This window comes from Primulina eburnea, chromosome 10 (genome assembly GCF_022965805.1).
Source record: "Primulina eburnea isolate SZY01 chromosome 10, ASM2296580v1, whole genome shotgun sequence".
Classification (NCBI taxonomy): Eukaryota; Viridiplantae; Streptophyta; class Magnoliopsida; order Lamiales; family Gesneriaceae; genus Primulina; species Primulina eburnea.
Window position 1 is genome coordinate 13539002 of NC_133110.1, and position 14472 is coordinate 13553473.

A 14472-nucleotide genomic window follows, 5' to 3' on the forward strand; every position below is an offset into this window, starting at 1 on the left:
CTTTATGCTAGCAAAAAAATTTCACAGAACTTTAAAATCAATTTACGCCCTTCATAAAGGCAAAAACCACTACAGAAAACATAAAGGGCTAACAAAAATTTAACCGTGAAACAGCGAAGATTATCGGAACAGAAAAAAAAACAATGGATTTCTTTCGTATTTACACCAAATTCAAAATAAATATTAAGCACAGAAGACTCGTCTGTGGAAAGCGGTGAAGGCTTAGGGTTTAAAAGAGACACCAATGCAGAGAATCTTGATTTGATGAAAAGTATTTTATATTGTGGCAAAAAAATTATTCTAAATTAACTAAAATTCAATCATGCAAATTGGCTTCTGGATTGAGTGCAAAAACTTATGTGAGACGATATCACGAATCGTATTTTGTGAGATGGATCTCTTATTTGGATCTTCCATGAAAAATATTACTTTTTATGCTAAGAGTATTATTTTTTATTTTTAATATCGGTAGGGTTGACCCGTCTCACAGATAAAGATTCGTGAGACCGTCTCACAAGAGACCTACTCCTGATTGAGTATACAAATACACACACAACACACAAAATTATGATATCACAGAAATAAAAAAAACAAAATCTTGATATTATATTAAAAAATTTAGAAATAATTTTTATATGATTTTCTTATAATTAACTAGAATAATTACTTAAATATGATAGTATTTTATTATTTCAAATTTATGAAATTGTTAGAGATGATATCATATTTTAAAAGATTAATTTGGTTTATAAACATAAAGAAATATTTATTAGCATATTATAATTATAGACGAACCACAAAATTTATAAAAATAGGCTTTGGCGATATTTTTTATTAAATGAAATAAAATATTTTATCATTTGTTTGAGCTGATTTTTGTTACATAAAAATTAGATAATGACATTAAATTTAATTAATTCAGGTCTCTTAATGTTTAATAATACTAATATCATTGTGCATGCAATTATTTGATTAGAGTTTCATTAATTTTTAGATTAAACTATGAAGATTGATATTGAAAATATTAATGATTCTTTTGTTATAGTTTGGAATTATTATTTAGATAATGAAAAGGGTAAGGCGACGGTTTTAACGACGGTTTCACGATCCATCACGGAGGCTGCGTTGCATTCTAGAAGCGACGGTTTTTCAACTCCCGTCGCTTATAGTGACGGTTCTTTGGAAGAAGACCGTCCTATTGTTGCGACGGTTTTAAGAAACCGTCGTTAATATTAAGCGACGGTTTATACAAAACAGTCGTTAATATTAGCGACGGTTTTAAAAACTCGTCGCTATATTTAACGACGGTTTCTTACAATCCGTCGCTATATTTATCGACGGTTTTTTAAAAAAACCGCCGTTTAAGAAGCGACGGTGTTTATCAATAAAATCCATAAAAATAACTACTACGCAAGAATTAAAATTATGTATTAAATTTTCTGTAAAAAAAAAAACTTTAAAACCTGATTTGCGCGAAGATATGCAGCTTCACGTAACGCTGCAAGATAGCACCGACGAGGAAATCTACGAAATAAATAGGAAAAATGTTAGTACAAAATAAAAAAATCGAAACTTCGAAAAATTTGATAGAGTTTCGCTACTACCTGAGATAGATGAAAAATCGTTCAAGGTAATGTTCGCGAACCTCGGTATATATAGAATCCTAGCGACGGTTTTTGCCCAAACGATCGCTATATAGCGACGGGTTTTTCGCAAACCGTCGCTATAATAGCGACGGTTTGGCATATACCGTCGTCGAACTAGATCGGCGACGGTTTGTTTATAACCGTCGCGGATCTAGATGGACGACGGTTGATGCATAACCGTCGCTATTATTGCGACGGTTATCATAGCGACGGTTTACGAAAACCATTGCTTATCAAATTAAGCGACGGTTTATTTAAACTGTCGCTCTATAGCGACTGTTTTGATAAAACCCGTCGTCTTTAAAATTAAGCGACGGTTGATTAAAAACGGTCGCTAACATAGCGACGGTAGTACGGTTTGTGGAATTGTCGCAATATTAGTGACGGTTGATATCGCTATTATAGCGACGGGTGTTAGTAAATTGTCGCTAAATTTAATAGGTGACGGTTTTAATAAAATCCGTCGCTATATAGCGACGGTTTAGGAAAAACCGTCGCTATAATAGCAACGGTTTTATTAAAACTGTCGCTACGCCTTCCGTTTTGTTGTAGTGAACCGCGCTATGAATGACAGTTGTAAGTTTATCCACTCTCAAATCCAAATCACGTTCTAATAACTTCACTACTCTATTCTTCAATTCTAAAGCCATCAATCTTTGTTCCTGAATTAACAATCAATATCTCATCCAATAATCGGACAACATAAATCTTCAATTGCTTATAAAAAAACATGGTCTGAATCTCTTTCAGCCGATAAAAGATCATTTTCCACGAACTTAGGAATCTCTTAATTTGTGTTTAATAGTAATTCTTGACTTTCCTTATCAAACCCATTAAAGTAAAAATTGATCAACATCGAACTCAAGGCAGACTCTTGAGACAGACCCCTGCCTAAACAAACCCCACCCAATTCAATGTTGACTATCTTACATTCAAACAACCTTTTTATCAAATCTAGAAATGCCTTATCTTCAATTTTCTCACCCAGTATCAAAAACAACTTATCAATATGGCCAGAACTAAATAATTCACGATCAAATTTAACAATAAATCACCAACTTGGGATCACCACCGAATTCTTTAAATATCAAATCGATGTGTGGCGGCCCAAGTTTGGCTTGTCATAGCAAAAGATAGCAAACCTGAAAACTTATGCATAAACCATAAAACTTGTTTGAACTCTCTCCAAAGTAACTCTTTTATTACACATATATCTAAATAGAACATATTTTTTAATGTTAGTTTTCTAAATATATATATATATATATATAAAACATTCAAAACAACACTCAATTTTCCCACTTTTTTCTATTATATTTTTATGGAAAAGAATTTCGACAATGGCAGAGTATTTTTGGGAACTTAAAAGCATGAAATATCACTATATCGGTAACTATATCTTTTTCATTATTTATAATATTATATTATTATTTTATATAATATAACAATTTTCAGTCACACCATAAAGTCAACATGTGTTTTTCGATTCGATCACCGGTCCGGTTATGAAGGTGATCCGGTTATGAAAACATTGAAGTATACTTTTGTTTCCAACATCAGTCACAGAAAAATTATGTTTCAACGTTTACGGTTGTTCCGATTAAAAAATCACGCAGTCTCTACACATTTACGAAAATTGTGCTTCCCAGATGACTACAGGATATTGTTGCACGTCCCCTCCTCAGGATCTCATTCAAGAAATCTTCGTTATATAAGTATTCTATTCAACGTTTCCTTTCCTGTCGCCATTTATACACGGGTCTTGAAGTGGGACTAACCATTTCATCTTCGCGCAGTTTGCGTTTCTTACCCCTTTTCTGCACCAATGATGCATCAAAATGATTACCCTACAGCGAAACAAGGAAAAAATGAAGCGTATAACGTACTCTCTGAAATATTGATACCTTTAACTCTTTCTGCATAGACATATCCGTGTATATTTTCTCTAGATCTTTTAACCGTTTTTTCTAGCCTCTAGCTCTCGATATGAAGAATCCGTCTTCCTGCATGTTGACCGTGTTTCTATACACGATTAAACTAAACTCCTCAACCACAAATTCTAGTCTAACTTCCTCGATGTAGAAGAGAAACAAAAGTAATATGAAGGCCTAAAGCCAAGGAGAGACTGAAAAGAAATTTGGAAATCAACCAAAGCAAAACTCATCAAAAGGAAAAGGATTTGTGAACGGTGGACAGATAACCAACCTTTGATTCGATAAAGTTATGTTCTACAAGAAACAGAAAAGTCATTTGGAATAAAACTAAATAGCCAAAATCAAAGTAGAAAGATACAACATAGAAAAAGGATTAAATTTTAGGAAAATGCAGCAACGATTGCCAAGCAAGACCCTTTAGGGAATATGATAGATAGTAGTTCATGATACAAAAAACGTCAGTTGGGTTTAAATTCTCTAGCACTTGTGCATCAATTCGATTTCTTGAACCAAAGTTAGTCAAGTGGCAAGGATAAATGATGGAGAAAAGTATCATCCCCTAATTCCCATAAAATTTATACAAAGATACATCACTCACAATGACGGGATAATATTGATCTCTGGGAAAAAATAGAAGCCCAGTAGAAAGTCCAGAAAAGACAAAAAAGACACACGGCCATAAATATTTATCATGCACGCATAAATGGAATTATAATTAACTCACATAGCATGCGATTGATATTCCCAATTGGTATATATTTGTGACCAACAAATCCAAAAAAGTTTTTGAAGAGAAAACTCGAACAATAGCAGGGAATACCAAATACCAAAGAAGTAGAAATTGAAAACTAAATTCAATAAGAAAAATAAGATATTATGACAAGACGCCAAATATCACCATATTCAATCAACAAGTGAGGTATTGATAACTTAAAGGGGGTAAAGTATGGGTGGTGAAGAGACAAATGAAAGAGATGTGAGGACAGGCAGACTAAAGCAAATTATTTCTGATTGTCAAGGAAAATTTGTAGTCCACTTCATTTTTGCAATATAGCTTATGGATTGACGGTAATGATATCATTCGGTACTCGGTAGTGATCTTAATTGTGGGGAGGCAAGTTGAAACAGGTTATCAACCTGGCAATCCAATTTTGTAGGAGGCAATTGACTAAAAAAATAGCTTTCAGTACCTCAAAATAACTTTAGGCAAGTCTTTAAAAGCTGATGGGTTCCTTTGTTCTGAAACTTTTTTGCATACTTCTCTTGCCTCCTCCCTAGAAAGAGAATCAACAGCCAGCCAACATACTTCATGAAACACAAAAATATCTACTAAGCTCAAAATGCTATACTACTGAGCAATATTTGCTCTGCACCATTTTATGCATTAATACTTTGTGTGACCAGTACATTACCACCAAATCACTGTCTTGGATGGAAAAAAAAATATGTCATTTGCAGACACACAAGTGTAAACATGGAATTCAAGTGATTCAAACATAAGTTCCAGAGAAGACAGTCTCATTGCCCCTTGGTGTAACGTCCCGAAAACCGAAAAGTCCATGTGAACCTCATGATGCAAATTATTAAATTTATTTGTATTTTATTAAATTCTTTTAAAGCATAAAATGCATGTTTATTTCATTAATTTGTGTTTAATTATTTTTATGTATTTTATACATAATTCATGCATGATAAGATTAATTCATGCATTAGGATTTCTAGATGCATTTCACGTTCGAACGAGGATCGGAGATCGGAGAATTTTCAGGAAAAACTATTTTATTTCACGATTTATTTTTGTAAATTAATTTAAAGCATTTTTAAGTGTATTGTTCGAAAATGGGAAATTTTGGGTATTTTTACCCGCATGATTTTAATTTTTAACGGTACGCAAATTTTATCGAATCGGGAAACTTTTTAATAGTTCGGTTAATATTTTCAAAATCATTTCAACACGACATATTTTTCGAGATTGTATTTGGATTTAATGGGCCAACGTTTAAGCTCGTTGGGCTTAAAACTCTTTTAAGCTTTTAATTAAACAATTTAGGGCCCATTAGCCATTTGATTACTATTTAATTAACACTAAACCATTCTTTAACCTAAACCTAACCCTACCTTTCCCCCCACCAGCCGACACCCACTTGTTCATCATTATTCTCCATCGGTTTCACCATTTTCTGCTGAAGGTTCCATCGGCCAAGATCATTTCTTGAAGAAAAAAATATCTCCGGCAATCTTTCTTCGATCCCCTCGCGTCTATAACATCAAGGCACGCATTTGTACCATTTTGTTTATGCATCATACACGATATATACATGCTGTTATGTGAGTATTTGTTTTGTGAAACTCTCGATCCAAGTATGTGCATGGTTGGTTTTGGTTTTTGCATGTATCTTTTCATTCCATGCTTTGAAACTCACGTTTTTCTGAATTCGGTGCAAAGGGCTGCGATCCTTGTGTGGTTAAGAGTTTCTGGCGTGTCAAGATGTTTGGCTTGGGGTTTAGTTGAGTGGTTGAACGCTGCTAAGGAGTGGTCGAGTAGAGGGATTTCTGGGAGGGAGGCTCGGTTAGTGCATATATGGAGGTAAGGGTGGATTCGATGGCTTGAAGACCGATCCGAGGTCTGAACCAGGTTACATGGGATCTGAACCGTGGCTGTGGAAAGGTCTGAAGGCTGCTGGTACACCCTGGTATGGTTCAATCACGGGAAGGAGCATGAACCGTGGGTGGCTCATTTTAGTGTGGGGCGATCATGAGTGAAAGGGTTGGTGCATGGGGGTGTTTGCGTAGGTTGTTTGCGTCCAGGAGAGAGCTTAGATTAGTCGAGAGGTGATTGGTTGAGGGTTGGTTCGGTGGAGGAGGGTTGGCATGAATTTGGAGAGGTGAGCAAAGGGTAGACGTGGCTTGTGGAGAGAGATTAGTGTCAAATGATGTGCTGGAGTTCCAGCCGTGGGTTTATGAGGATGAGGTGATAATTTTAGGATCTTTTTAAAGTTTGTAAGGTGGGTTCAAAAGTTGGAAAAGATTATTTGCGTTTCGAGTCGATTCGGATTAAAACCTGGATCCCGGTCCAAGTTTTAAAAAAAACGAATCGATTAAGTTATAGTATGGGCTCGAGTTTTGCAACCGAGGTGAGATTTTTGGTCCTGGCAGCGTCCTGAGCACAAATCATGATATTTTAAATGTTCATGCATCACGTTTACGATTTTTACGCTATTATAATAATTATGGTGCATGCTTGGTTTAAAGGAATTAAGAGGGAAAAAGTGAGAAAGTGAAGAGCACTCTGTCTCCGCCGTGCCGTGTCGTTATTTCGTTTGTTTTCTGTCAAAACAAACCAAGGCATGTTTATATCTTCTTTCACTCTTTAATCAAGACATATAGGTATTTTTAAATATCGCAAGTACATGATTTTAATGCAAGAAGATCGAAATTGTTCATATTTAATGATGTTATTTAATTATATCACGAGCAAAATATTCATTTTGAGATTTATGCGATATTGCTTGTGGTTACTTTACTATCTTGGGATTATTATTTCATCCGGTCGCCAGTTACCGGTCAGTTCAGTTCTCGGTCGTCAGTTACCGGTCCGGTCGTCGTTACCGGTTAGTTTCACCCGGTCGCCAGTTTCCGGTCAGTTTCCCCCGGTCGTCAGTTACCGGCCCGGTCGCCAGTTACCGATCAGTTCAGTTCAGGGACCACTTGCGTAGACCATAATCTCACCAAGAAAACTATTACAAGTTATTTTATTACAGGGCTCCAAGGAGCAAACATTTTTACCATGATATTTTCAGTTCAGTTATGCACGTACTAGAATTACTATTGAAATGATATTTTACGTTACACCTCATTACAGGATATTTTCACTTGCATGTTACTTTATTATTTATTTACTTGTTATTTACGATATATGCATGCTGAGTCTATAGACTCACTAGACTTGATTGTTGTAGGTACTGATGAGGTCGGGGCCGAGGGCGGGGACCAGTGAGCTAGCTTGGGTCGGCAGTAGTGGAACCCGAGGACCTCATTTTTAGCATTCATTATTTTCCGAACTCAGTTTTTATCGGTTGATGAATTATTTTAAATTGATACGTTGCAAACATTAATTTCTTCCGCTGCCATTTTGAACATTAACCTTTATTTATCGGTCTATTTTATGAATGAGGCAATTTAATTATTTAAAAAAGAAAATTCTAATTTTTCCGCAAATTTTCAAGCACGAATTTCGGGCCTTTACAGTTGGTATCAGAGCCTATGTTCTTGTAAAGGGTTGTACTACTACTGACCACGAGAAGCTCATGAAGTCACATCTTCGGTCTGTAAGTTTTACATTTACGCCTTTTATTTAAAGCATGAAATATTTTATCAGCATGTTTTCATGAAATATTTTATGTTCAGATTTTAATTATTCAGTATTTATTTAAATTTAAAGAAATAATGTAATTATGCATGTTGGTTACGTTTGGAATTGGAAATGTCTAAGAATCCAAATATTGGGCTTTAGGAGAAGTTGAAATTGATTTGACTATATTAATTTTTGGTCAACAGTACCGATGTCCTTCTTATGGGTCATAAGTTAATCTTGAAAATTATGAATGCATTTGGGACTTGGAGAATTTCTAAGAAATTATTAATGGTTCTTGTTTGCTAGTCGAGTGAATTTTTGAGGATATCATATAAGCAATAGCGATTCGAAGACTACGACAATCGTTAAGATTATAAATGTACAATTTGAGAATTTTAAGTATGTATAAAAATGTAAGATTAATTATGAGAATTTATTTAGGATGCATGCTCTATCTAGTTGGATTTAAGGATTGAATTGCATGAATTAAGAATTTTAAGGACCCGATTGTGATAACTAATAATTTGAGGACCTAAGTACAAAACAAAAAAAATTCTAAGGGACTGTTTTCGAATTTACCAAATTTTGGGATTTAATTTTTGAGTTCGAGAATTTAAAAGTTCAATGAGGGAAATATGGAAAATTTTATGGGGACAATAATGCAAATTTCGAAGAGTTGTAGGGCCAAAATGTAAATTTGGAGAACTGTAAGGGCCAAATTGTAATTTTCAAAATTTTAAGGAGTAAATGCGAACTTTTGAGGAACACTTGGGATTTCAAGAAATGTAAGATGTGTTATGGGAATTAATTTTGGGTTTAATAAACTTAAGGCTATTGAACCTTATGATACGGGAAATCTATAAAATGAAATTGAGAATACTGAGGACTCACGGGTAATTGTGGAATTTCGAGATTTAGGGAAAAATTGGATGATGTTCGAGGAAAGTAAGAATTAATTTTACAATTTTAAGAAATTTGAGAACTTATTTAGTAGTAAGTGGGAATTGAACGGTTTAAAGGATAGGACTTTTCGGTTATTTAGTCTTGAAGGAAATATAGAATATTTAGATATTTGGGTTATATTGTTATAATGAATGGTAACCAAGGACATTGTAGGATGAATCAATCTTAGGCGTGAAAATTTAAGCGTTAGAGAAATAATGTTGGGACGAATTAAGAATTTAAAGTGACGACAATTTAAGGTAAAGTGATCAGTTAGTTAAGTTATAAGAGTAGATATTGAGTTAACAAAATTTTGAGAAATTAAGTTCGACGTATCATAAGTTTTAATCGTGATCTTAAGAGTTAAAATTATATCTTTGTTGGGGTTAAATCTTTCTAGAAAGTCGGGTATGATGGATAGGTAGGTTACTTGATAGACGCATATAAGAATTGAGGTAGACACCTTACCTTGAGGAATTTTTGTAAGTCATTAAGAAATTTGGGAATAAGGGATTATGTGTGTTGGAATTAGGTTATCTTAGACTACTTGGATTGTGTAAGTTTGAATTTCAAATTTATGGGATATTTTTTTCATACGGAAATTTTGGGTGAATTAAAAACAAAATGAAATTAGTTGTGTTCAACATAAGTTATCAATGAATGAATGATAAGATTTTTATCGAGTAAGAAATCTAAAAGCTTGTTATGGGGATTCTAGAACTCTATGGGTTATAAGTGAAGTTGATTTATTAAAGTTAGTCTAATGCTACCATGAGATAACTTATTAAGTTTTATACGCTAATATTTAATTAAGCAATGATGATACTTAAGAATGCGACATTTGTTCAATGAGGAAAATCCCGAGTCTTAGGCCTCGACTATATTGTAACTGGAAAGAGAATAGTTTAAGAATGTATTTGATACTAGAAGGGTTTTATTATTAAGGTAGAAGATCGAGATTGTATATTTTGGGTTTTATGGATTATCACTGTAAAGGCCCAAAATTTCGTATTTGAAAATTTGCGAAAAAATTAAATTTTTTTAAATAATTAAAATGTCTCATTCATAAGATACACTGATAAATAAAGTTTAATATTCAAAATAACAGCGGAAGAATTTAATGTTTGCAAAGTAACAATTTAAAATAATTCATCAACAGATAAAAACTGAGTTCGGAAAATAATAAATGCTAAAAATGAGGTCCTCGGGTTCCACTACTGCCGACCCAAGCTAGCTCACTGGTCTCCGCCTTCGATCCGGACATCATCAGTATCTACAAAATCAAGTCTAGTGATTCTAAAGACTCAGCATGCATATATCGTAAATAACAAGTAAATACATAATAAAATCGAATGCATGTGAAAATACCATGTCATGAGGTGTAACGTAAATATCATTTCATGAGTAATTATAATACGTGCATAACTGAACTGAAAATATCATAAGTGAAAATATTTGCTCTTTGGAACCCTATAATGAAATAACTTGTAATAAATTTTTTTTTGTGAGATTATGGTATACGCAAGTGGCCCCTGAACTGACCGGTAACTGGCGACCGGATAGTATAAAACTGAACTGACCAGTAACTGGCGATCGGATGGTACAAAACTGAACTGACCGGTAACTGGCGACCGGGTGAAGTAATAATCTCATGATAGTAAAGTGACCACAAGCAATATCGCATAAATCTCAAAATGAACATTTTGCACGTAATATAATTAAATAACATCATTTAAATATCATGTAATAATTTATTGATTGGGTTGGATCGCTCCCAGGCTCGCTGCGACTTAAATCTAACATGAAAATTATGCAATTGATTTAACTTGACCAAACATTGTAATTGAATCCAAAAATTGAGACAATTACGCCTATCGACTTCGTATTTAATCGTGACTCCGTACCAACCCGAACCAACATCGAACCATCATTTAGTCATGATTAAAATACGCCTAAGATGATGAAATAATGCTCCTAAATTTATAGTACTCGAAATTTAGTGAATGGAGGCCAAAAACATGAAACGCTCTTTCGAGAGTCATTTTGGCACCTTGCACCGTAAATTCTCGTACGACCTCTAAAATGATCCGAATCACAAACGGCCAAAAACATGGTCTTCCTAACTCGATGAGGTACTGTCCAGTCCAAGACCATAGGCTAAAAGCCGACCAAGAACCCGAAATTCACCTCTGAACCGCAGCACACTTGCTGTCAAAAATTTCAGCAGCAGCGCTTTGATTTCCTTGCGTCGTTTGCGAGGCTAATGGCCATTGGGGCTTGAACCACCGACCAGAACCTCTTACCAACATCCTAAGGAATGATTTGAACCATGGTTAAGGCCCTAGGCCAGCCACAATCTAACCCACATCAGAAACATGACCGTACGCCCAACCGAGAGCAAAAATCTGCACGCGTGGGCTTTGCTGTCGTTTGTTGTCATGGATCATTCCAGTGGCCATTTGGTTGACCATGGCACAATCTAGACATCAAGAGGTATGGTATGAACCGTGGTTAAGGGCTAAAAAACCAACCAAGAAACACACCAACCTCCAAAACTGAACACATACTTACACAGAAATTTCAGAAAAAAACAGAACCGCGGGACGCTTGCGTTGTTTGTTTTAAAAACTGATGGGACCATGAACCAAGCCATGAAAGGCCGACTTGGTCATGTCCTAGACATGCTAAGGAAGGGTTTGAACCAGGGTTACAGGCCCAAAAGCCAACCAAGATTCGAACCTCCTTGCACCATCCAACAACCAGAAATTCGGAACTCATTCTGCACAAAGGGAAAGTTGCTGTCATTTTGTGTTGCTAGGGGGAAAAAGAACTGAAACCAATGGACTACCACCTTCCTAACACACCCTATATTGTGTCTAGATGCAGCCTTGGGTGCCTGGAATCGAGCCAACCTCCTGAAACCACAGAACCAACAAAAACGTGAAGCACAAGAGAGAACTAAAACAATCTGTGCAGAATTTTTCGGTGGTGTTGCTGAATAATTTTGGTTTTTGCTACATAAATCATGAACATGTGATGTTTTAAAATATTTACAAGACTTATTGAAGAGCAAAGAATTATATAAACATGCCTGAAATTTGTTTACAAGGAAAACAAAAAAATGATATGGCGAATACGACGCGGCGAAGACGGAGCCTTGTTTTTCTTTCTTGTTTCTCTCGATGAAGCTCACAATTTTTATTTTATTTTTTTGCTGCTGTTTGCTACTGAAACTTTCGAAGGTGGAGAGTGGGGAAAATGCTAGGAAATGAGGGGAATGTTACAAGGAAAAATAAAGGGGTCATGCCATGCATTAAAGTTAGAGTTGCAAGGGACAAGGTTGATTGACAAATCCAATTTGTTTTTCTCACTCTTCTTGCTTCACGTGTTTTGTGGTTGGATAGATTAGGTGGTGTTTTGCTTAGGTATATAATGGAGTTTAAAATTAACTGAAAAGATAAAACCATACTTATGCGATTTAAAATAGATAATCATAACTAACAACTTTAAAAATGGTTAAAATAATAAAGAAATCATTTTTTATTTAAATACTAGAAATTATGCATAGCTTATACGTAGTTTGATTTAACGGGTTCTACAACTCTCGCCTCTTTAAAAGAAATTTCGTCCTCGAAATTAAAATTCACCGAATAACTCTGGATAACGACTCCTCATCTCAGGCTCAGACTCCCACGTAGCTTCCTCCTCTGAATGATTAAGCCACTTGACTTTCACTCGCTTAACTAGCTTGTTCCGAAGCTTCTTCTCCTGTCTGTCTAAGATCTGCACTGGTCTCTCCTCATAAGATAGGTTCGGAGTGAGCTGCAACAATTCAAAATTCAAGACATGCGAAGGATTTGCCATATACTTCCTTAGCATAGAGACATGGAACACATTGTGTACTCCGGCCAGATTCGGCGGAAGAACAACACGATAAGCTAGTGTCCCAACTCTGTCGAGAATCTCAAATGGTCCGATGAATCTCGCACTGAGCTTTCCTTTCTTTTCGAACCGCATGACACCTCTCATAGGTGCTACCTTCACGAAGACATGGTCACCAACGGCAAAATCTAGATCTCTTCTCCTCTGATCCGCATAACTCTTCTGTCGACTCTGAGTAGTCCTCATCCTCTCACGGATCTTGACTACTACATCGGCAGTCTGCTGAATAATCTCCGGACCCAACTCTGATCTCTCCCCTACTTCATCCCAATGAACAGGAGATCTACACTTACGGCCATATAGTGCTTCATACGGAGCCATACCTATAGACGACTGAAAGCTGTTGTTATAGGTGAACTCTACCAATGGCAGCTTCGACTCCCAACTCCCTGAGAAATCGATGACACAAGCACGGAGAAGATCCTCCAAAATCTGGATAACTCTCTCTGACTGACCATCTGTCTGTGGGTGGAAAGCTGAGCTAAACAACAACTTTGTACCCATAGTTGAATGCAAACTCTTCCAAAATGAGGAAGTGAATCTAGGATCTCGGTTAGATACTATCGAAACGGTAATACCATGAAGTCGGATTATCTCCCGGATATACAACTCTGTATACTGAAGCATGGTGAAAGTCGTCTTAATCGGCAAGAAGTGCGCTGTTTTGGTAAGGCGATCAACAATCACCCAGATAGCATCCGATCCTCTGACTGACTTCGGCAAACCAACTACGAAGTCCATGGTAACATTCTCCCACTTCCACTCGGGAATAGGAAGAGGTTTGAGCATACCTGCTGGTCTCTGATGCTTTGCTTTCACAAGCTGACATGTCAGACACTCAGATAAAAATCGTCTGATGTCCCTCTTCATACCAGGCCACCAATACAATAACTGCAGGTCTTTGTACATCTTCGTACTCCCAGGATGAATAGAGTACGGTGACATGTAGGCCTCTGTTAGAATATCTTCTTGGATAGAACCAACCCACATTCTGTCTCGGTATCTTACAATACCGTCATTGACTGAATACAACACACTGTCCTTGGCCTCGTCTCTCTGCTTCCACTTGGCCAACTGCTCATCTGCTGCCTGACCACTGCGAATACGATCCAAAAGAGAAGACTGAATCGTCAAAGTAGATAGACGAGGAACTCTACCTCGAGGATAAGTCTCTAGATCAAACCTCTGCATCTCAGATTGAAGAGGTCTCGAAATAGCTAGATGGGCCATCACTGCTATTTTCCTGCTCAAAGCATCTGCAACTACATTAGCTTTACCCGGGTGGTAGCTAATGTCACAGTCGTAATCCTTCACAAGCTCCAACCAACGCCTCTGACGCATATTCAGCTCTTTCTGCGTAAAGAAGTACTTGAGGCTCTTGTGGTCGTAAAGATCTGGCACTTCTCTCCATACAAATAATACCTCCAAATCTTCAAGGCAAAAGCTATGGCGGCCAACTCTAGATCATGGGTAGGGTAATTCTTCTCGTGGATTTTTAACTGTCGAGAAGCATATGCTATCACCTTCCCATGATGCATCAATACTGTGCCAAGACCGAGCTTCGATGCATCGGTATACAGAACAAACTCACCGGGCCCTGACGGCATGGCCAAAACTGGTGCTGAAATAAGAGCTTGCTTCAACGTATTGAAGC

General features: G+C 36.4%; 2 long non-coding RNA genes across 2 annotated transcripts in view; both read right to left on the minus strand.

Annotated features, from left to right (window-relative positions):
• Positions 1–3607: 3607 nt before the first annotated feature.
• LOC140803125 (uncharacterized) overlaps positions 3608–14472 on the minus strand; it is a 35087-nt gene continuing 24222 nt past the window's right edge. Inside the window, exons 2-3 of the long non-coding RNA XR_012111781.1 lie at positions 4771–4854; positions 3608–3649 (exon numbers count right to left, since the gene is read on the minus strand). This is a non-coding gene — a long non-coding RNA (uncharacterized lncRNA). The remainder of the gene's footprint in view (positions 3650–4770; positions 4855–14472) is intronic.
• On the minus strand, positions 9960–12238 carry LOC140803803 (uncharacterized). Its single transcript, XR_012111935.1, has 2 exons — positions 11968–12238; positions 9960–11791 (listed from the first exon to the last, which is right to left on the minus strand). It is a non-coding gene; the product is annotated as an uncharacterized lncRNA (long non-coding RNA).